The sequence below is a fragment of the Rhipicephalus microplus genome, chromosome 3 (assembly GCF_043290135.1).
Source record: "Rhipicephalus microplus isolate Deutch F79 chromosome 3, USDA_Rmic, whole genome shotgun sequence".
In the NCBI taxonomy this organism is placed as follows: domain Eukaryota; kingdom Metazoa; phylum Arthropoda; class Arachnida; order Ixodida; family Ixodidae; genus Rhipicephalus; species Rhipicephalus microplus.
Window position 1 is genome coordinate 167,865,610 of NC_134702.1, and position 7,045 is coordinate 167,872,654.

Sequence of the window (7,045 nt, forward strand, 5' to 3'; positions counted from 1 at the left end):
GTTGAGGTAGCGACAAGTTATAAATTGAGCTGTACAGATGACGGAACAGTTGGGGTTGTAGTAAGAAGCAATTATATCCCATAGAAATTTGACATTTTACCAATAACGACAGGTTAAGTAGTGAAGTCCCTAGAAGTAATGCCAAGAGGCAAAGCCACTGGTGCGGATAAGGTAACAACAGACCTGCTGAAAGATGGCGGAGAGATTGTGTTAGAAAAACTGACTCCCTTGCGTACGAAGTATCTCTTGACGGGAAGAGTAGCGGAATCTTGGAATAATTCTAACATCATCTTAACCCATCGAAAAGAATACGTCGAAGTTCTGAAAAATTATAAGCCGATCGGCTTACTGTCTGTTCTCTACAAACTAATAAAAATAATAAGTGTATAGAAATAAAGCGACATTACAGGTCAATCAACCAAAGGAGCAAGCAGGATTTAGTACAGGTACTCTACAATAGGTCATACTCGTACTATCAATCAAGTGATAGAGAAATTCGTGGAATACAACCATTCCCTATACATAGCCTTCATAGATCAGAAGAAAGCGTTTGACTCAGTCGAAACGTCAGCAGTGATAAAGGCACTATGGAATCAAGGCATCGACAAAACCTACATAGACATACTGGTAGAAATCTACAGCGGGCCCATAGTCACTATTGTCCTCCACAAAGAGAGCGACAGAATATGAATAAAGAAGGTGTAAGGCAGAGAAACGATCTCTCCAATTAACCGCGTGTTTACAGGAGGTTTTCGGGGCCCTAGATTGTAAACAGTTAGAAATGAGAGGTAATGGAGAGTATCTTAGTAATTTAGAGTATCATAGAGAAAACTTGGTATAGGCAAAAATCGGATGTATGCCCTAAAATGGACAAAGAAGGCAGAATAACTACCAATATAGATAAGATAGTTAAAATAGCGCAGGAGTTTTACAGAAATCTGTACAGTAGCCAGAACAACCACGACTTTAATACTATAAGAACTAGCAGTAACCCAGGTGACACCCCACCAGTAATGATAGAAGAAGTCAGAAAAGCTTTGGAGAGCATGCAAAGAGGAAGCTGCTGGTGAGGATCAGGTAACATTAGATATTCTGAAAGATGGAGGACAGATTGTGTTAAAAAAACTAGCCAACCTGTTTACGAGGTGTCTCCTGACGGGAAGAGTACCAGAGTCTTGAAAAACGCTAACATCATCTTAATACATAAGAAAGGAGATGACAAGGACTTGAAGAATTACAGGCCGATCAGCTTGCTCTCTGTAGTATACAAGCTATATACAAAAGTAATTGCTAACAGAGTAAAGAAAACATTAGAATTGAATCAACCGAATGAAGAAGCAGGATGTCGAACAGGCTACTCAACAATCGACCACATTCATACTATCAATCAGGTAATAGAGAAAAGCTCAGAATATAACCAACCACTATACATAGCCTTCATAGATTACGAGAAGGCGTTTGATTCAGTGGAAATATCAGCCGTCATGCAGGCACTGCGGAATCAGGGTGTCGATGAAGTATATATAAACATCCTGGAAGAATTCTACAGGGGATCAACTGCTACCACAGTGCTTCATAAGAAAGCAACAGAATACCAATCAAGAAGGGTGTAATGCAGGGGGACACAATGTACCCAATGCTATTTACCGCGTGCTTACAGGAGGTTTTCATAAACCTAGAATGGGAACAGTTAGGGATAAGAGTTAATGGAAAGTACCTTAGTAACCGGCGCTTCGCCGATGACATTGCATTGCTGAGTAACTCAGGGGATGAACTGCAACTCATGATTATGGAGTTAGACAAGGTGAGCAGAAAGGTGGGTCTTAAAATTAATCTGCATAAAAAGAAAAAAATGTACAACAACTTCGGAAAAGAGCAGCGCTTCGAGATCGGTAACAGTGCACTTCAAGTTGTAAAACACTATGTTACTTAGGGCAGGTAACAACCGCGGAGCCGAACCACGAGATTGAAGTAACTAGAACAATAAGACTGGGGTGGAGCACATTTGGCAAGCACTCTCTAATTATGACAGGTAGATTGCCACTATCCCTCAAGAGGAAGCTATATAACAGCTGTATCTTGCCGGTACTTAGCTACGGAGCAGAAACCTGGAGACTTAAAAAGAGGGTTCAGCTTAAATTGAGGACGACGGAGCGAGCAATGGAAAGAAAAATGGTAAGTGCAACCTTAAGAGACAGGAAGAGAGCAGAGTGGATTAGGGAACAAACGGGGATTAAGGATATCATAGCTGAAATCAAGAAGAACAAATGGACATGGGCCGGGCATGTAGCGCGTAGACAGGATAACCACTGGTCATTAAGGGTAACTAACTGGATTCCCAGAGAAGGCAAGCGGTTTAGGGGGGAGATAGAAGGTTAGGTGGGCAGATGAGATTAAGAAGCTTGCGGGTATAAATTGGCAGCAGCAAGCACAGGACTGGGTTAACTGGCGGAACATGGGAGAGGCCTTTGTCCTGCAGAGGACGTAGTCAGGCTGATGATGATGATGATGATGATGATGATGATGATGATGGTGGTGGTGGTGCTGCTGCTGCTGATGATGATCTTAGGAACCTGAGATTAGGTGAAGACATTTATTTCAAGAGTAACTCAGGTGACTTCAGCTCATGATTACTGAAATGGACACGGAGTTAATATGCATGAAACAAAAGTACTGTGCAACAGTCTCGGCAGAAAAGAGCGTTTCACGTGGATGTTACGAATAATTTATAGAAACACATGGCTTGTATGGAAGGAACAGGCTGGTAATGCTGATACCTGAGGTTTAACGTTCCGAAACCACGATATGGTTACGAGAGACGCCGCAGTGGATGGCTTCGGAAATTTTGACTACCTGGGTTTTTTTAACCTGTACCTAAATCTAAGTACACGGGCCGTAAACATTTGCGCTTCCATCAAAAATGCAGCCGCCACAACCGCGATTCACACCCGTGACCCTCAGGTTCCCTAATTTCGGATCAGGAGCCTCAGCTCTTTTTTCAAACGCGGAACGCGTGCGCGTGCTAAGTACTTTGTCGTAATTATATCACACGGTAATTCTGGCAGTAGTGAATTTGCAGTGCCGTAGTAACTAGACCACGGCGGCGGCGCAGAAAGGAGCTGTTGAGGCCTATAAAACAGGTGGTTAAATCACGCGCAGCGACCTCGTTGCCCGCTTTGTTAACCCCTTTACTTCAATGACACTCGAAAAATGGTTTGTATGAGGGGTTGCTGTGTCAAGGGAGTTTTACTATATGTTAGACTACATGTGGTTACTTGAGGCATCTAGTGATGGTGGAGATGTTTCATGTGATATTCGTTGTGATTGCGGAAAATAAAAAAACTTAGCTGCACGATAACGTTAATGACCGAAAAAGAAAAGAAGGACAAACGAACGAAATGCAGGTGCCATGTGTTGTTCATTTGTTCTCTGTTTTGTCTTTTTTGTGTGCATAACCAGTGCCTAATGTGGTTGCTGCGTACTTTTTTCGGCATTTCCATACTAGTGACACAATTCTTAACATAATTATCCACCAAGCCAATACCAAGGAGTAACCACAATCTTCTGCACACAAGAAATGAGGTGAGCAGTCCAAGTGCGACTGAAATGTTTGGATGAAGCGGCTGCACCCCCTTTCAATCACTCAATTTTCAGTATAAATACAATATAATATATAGTAATATATATCATATAAAAGTAAAGCATTTTATTATATGGGTGTGATGTACACGTAATTTTCCAAAAAAAATGAACATACAACTGTCTAGAGAAGCGGTGGTCGTAACAGCTTTATTAAAAACTCCGATAAACTCGTCGTCTGGACCTAAGCCACTCCAGAGGATGACCGGAGACACACTGCATTCTTACCGTATCACGGATTTGCTGGATGGCCCCCAGTTGATGCTGGAGGTTGGTGCTGCGCAGCGCGGCCGTCCACCGCACCTGAGATTCATCTTGAAAGACTGTGTTTTCTTCGCTTATAGCCGCACATTCCGAGAGAATGTGCCTAGATGATGTGTGAGTCCAGCCGACTAAATTGAAGTTATCGCTTCACATAAATCTGCTATTTTTAGGTACCAAAAGCACAATGTGGTTGTGACGCACGCCGTATTGACACTTTCTATCGTTCGATGTTTCTAAGCTTATCAGCCGTCCGATCCTTATTTTACAGGCGTGTCGGCATCTTCGACACCTTGAAAGTGTGACTGAAGTCAGCCAGGAATTGGTCCCACGAATGCTTTCTTAGCAGCGAAGCTCTGTGTACTCATTATTAACGAAGAAATTGTTCGTACGAAAGCTGGCAGTCAATGACAGTGGTTTGAGAAGGTGTCCATACTATGGCATAAAGCGTTTGGGAACAAACGCAACTGTAAACTCCAGTTACTACGGCGGTCTAGTGGTTAAGGCACCCGGCTGCTGACCCGCAAGACGTGGGATGGAACCCCAGCCGCTGCGGCTGCATTCTCAATGGAGGCGAAATGCCCGAGGCCCATGTACTTAGATTGATTTGCCCGTTAGAGAACCCTAAGTAGCCGAAATGTCTGGAGTCCTCCACTACGGCATCTTTCATATCCACATGGCGGTTTTGGGACATTCAACCCCAACAATTATTTTGAACTGCGAGCGCAGTGTAATGTTCTTTGTGTCACATGAAAGTCCCTGCTAAGTGCAACATTTATGACTTGAAATACGCATATTCATTATAAATATGAATGCTTACATTAACAGCAACTTTGACAATGTACTCCGTATAATGTCCTAAACGATCTCAACGAGCATCACCATAATTACGTCATTTATTTCTAATACGTCAAAGGCCACTGAGGTATTGGGTTTTACATGAGTGGGCATAATCTAGTGCAACAGGTCTTGTCGTATTTGAAGACGATTGAGTCATATTGAATCATACCTTGGTGGGGAGTAGATTCCGGCTTTTTGATGTGTGTATGAAGAATCAGGAGGCATAGAAAGCAGCGTGAGTTTGAGGAAACTCACGGGGAAGAGTATAGCTTGATTGGCGATTCGCAGGAACAATGAGGTATCTTTCGACTGACTTGTAGAAGAATTGGCTGAGGAGGGAAAGACAAGTGACTTGACGGCGTGATGCGAGTTGGACAAAGTTGACACGAGGTTTCATTTCGCTGAGCTGAAGGTGTAGAGATACCCGAAAAAAATTGAGAAGAATGGCATATCTCTGCGAAAATTCAAGCATGTAGTGTGCTTACGTGGGTAAAGGTACCGTGAAGTGCATGAACATACAAAGCCAGGTATGGCTAAAGAATAGTAGGTTTGAAGTTTGACAGAGGAGGGTGGTCACTTCAGCACTTTAGTAAACAGGAGGCGTGATAGACCCCCTTCTAAAATATTTCAGTTTTGCAGTTTTGAATACATGCACATATATACGAATGCTTGTGCAGGGACCGTCAAAATTTCCCAGGCCAGGCTGACATAGACGTACACGAGATCATGACTTGAGAACTTTTGACGGTCCTTTACGTACATACACAGACAGCTGAACGCCTGCCCTTTCCGCGTCAAAGCTGATGATCACGCCATCAGGTGTAAGAAACCAATAAAGCAATCGGCAGCGCTTGTAAAGCTGGCTATGTATGGGTGCCATGATAAACCAGCAGTTGTAATAACTCCTGCGTAGCTGCTGCATTTAACAGAGAATATTACAGAGCCACGTATCATGCAATCGTTAGTAGCGCAAGACTTTTTGCGATGCAAACTAAAGGAAACGTTTTCTTTGCGTGTTATGACATCAACCGATTGTGGCACCAAGCGTTGATTTGACGGAGGTCAGATTGTGGGTTTAAAACAACGTTACTTTTGTTAATAGCGCGGGAAAGTACGCAGTCATCTGCAAACAGCTGCATTCTGAAAGAAATTTAACTCGGAATATTGTAGACGTTCTTGAGAACGGGAAGAGACTGCTGTCCGTGTCCTGAAGGACTGTGGTGGTAATTGATGAGAGGAGAGAGCAGCGTCTATATCAGCACAAATCGCTGACGGATACTTACGCACTCAGTCAAAAGGCATATAATGATGGTTTAAGAGCAAAAGTTACAGCAACATACGTGGCTAAGCGGCGTCTTAACGAAATCCTTTTCAAAATATAGAAAACAAAAAGCCAACAGGAGCGTTACTTTCAAGGTTAGAACTACTTTCGTTAACGAGTAAAGCCTTTAAAATGTCATATGAAAGGCCCTTCTGGAAATCATACTCACTTGGAAGAAAGAAAGAACAGAGGGAAGCAGCTTCGCATTGAGCAAATTAGCAAATTTTCATTCATTTTAAATTATACGAACTCGCTAAGGTGATGGAATGAATTTTCTAAGTGGAACCGTTAGATATAAGCAAGACAAAAAGCTTACCATCCATGCGCCTAAATGGCGCACTGATCTGTACCGTTGCTCAAATAAAGCTGTTGAAGCACCGGATGCTAACGTTCAGACAACGACCCGAAAGAATATTTTTGTTCAGTAACGGAACACATGCACTGTAAGCCAACTCTCTAACTAGCGTGCGCTGCTCTGACCTTTTTTTCGCGTCGGTGAAAAATAATGGAAAAGATTAGCGAAACATTTTATGCGAGTACGCATTTGCCTTTGCGGTTTTTGGAAATTAATTCAGACATATGGTGACAACACACAGAAAATATTGTCGCTTGCCCACGATATTTTAAAGATTTTGGTGAAATATTCTTCGCATATAAACATGCACAGCATGAACTTCAAACAAACGTTGAAACTTCGTTAAAAATATTCAACCTAAGTACGAAGGTGGGCAGCTTCCTATTCTGCAGATTGATCTAAGGTGTTGCGAAGCTCCTTCAATCAAAATTCAACAGCAACACAGACAGCAGTACGCTGCCAGGACGAACTCTGCATAACTTTCGCGATCAATCAAAGCAACAGTTTGAGCCACTTCATAGCTCCTCTACTGTCCCATCATCTTTACCTGGCATCGCACCATGTTTGTCACTTCGCCTGCCTAAATTAGAAAGCTTGGCATGTACGTTGTGGTAATCTTCAAACGAACA